Below are 1,121 nucleotides of genomic sequence, written 5' to 3' on the forward strand. Positions count from 1 at the left end.
TGTCATCGCTTTTGGATGAAGCTGTCTTAGTGGACACCAAGAGAGTGCTGAAGCACGAAGTGGATCGTCGATCCCACGGAATCCCTTGGATCCGTTCTATCCTAAATTTCAAGAAGTCGTCTCCTAATACCCGCATTCGGTCCTTCCTCCGGACCGAGGTGTGAAACACACCTCGGTCCGGCGTAACACGCCAATGCCCTTGCCCAAGGAGCAGCGCTACGTCATTGACGCCTTTTTCCGTGCGAAGCACGACTCAGGGATGGTACGTGAGAGCAAGTCTCCCCATTCGATACCCACGTTTTGTGTTCGGAAGCCGAACGGCAAGTGGCGTATCGTTCATGGTTACAATAAGCTCAACGTTGCCAACATTCCGGCACAGACCGATTCCTGGAAAGGATGTTCTTTAAAACAACATGGTGGGATGTACGAAGTTTGACTTGGTCGATAGGTATTACCAATTGCTAATGGGAGCGAGTGATATTCCGCTGACAGCGGTGAATACCCCGATCGACATGCTCTAGGAGTGGCTGGTGATGTAACAAGGGCTGTCAAATGCACCAGCAACATTCAATCGTCTTGTGATGTAGTTGTTTAGGCCCCACCGGTCGTATGCACAAACATGCTTTGACGACATCTTCGTCTACAGTCGTACGGGGCACGGGAGCACCGATGAGGAAAACCACATCGTTGATCTGAGAGCGGTGCTCGAGTGCATGCGCTCGAATAAGCTGCATGCTAATGCCGATAAGTGCATCTTCGGCGCGAAAAACAAAACTTTTTTAAGGTGCTTTTTTGGGAAGCGTGGCCTTCGAGCGGATCCCGCTAAGGTCAAGACCACTGTGGACTGGCCGATGCTAAAGAACCAAAAAAACTTGCGCAAGTGACTTGGCCTCGCCAACTACTTGCACAAGTATAGCGCAAATTATTCGAAAATGGCACGGCCATTGTCTAATCTCCTTAAAAAGGATAAGGAATGGTGTTGGGACACCAAGCATCGGGAGGCTTTTGACCGGGTCAAAGACAGCCTTCTTCATGCACCAATACTGGCGTTGCCAGACCCCGGTCGTCCTTTTAGTGTCATCTGTGACGCTTCGGACTTTGCCATCGGCTGTGCACTGCTG

Source organism: Plasmopara halstedii (assembly GCF_900000015.1).
Source record: "Plasmopara halstedii genome assembly, contig: Scaffold_2956, whole genome shotgun sequence".
In the NCBI taxonomy this organism is placed as follows: domain Eukaryota; phylum Oomycota; class Peronosporomycetes; order Peronosporales; family Peronosporaceae; genus Plasmopara; species Plasmopara halstedii.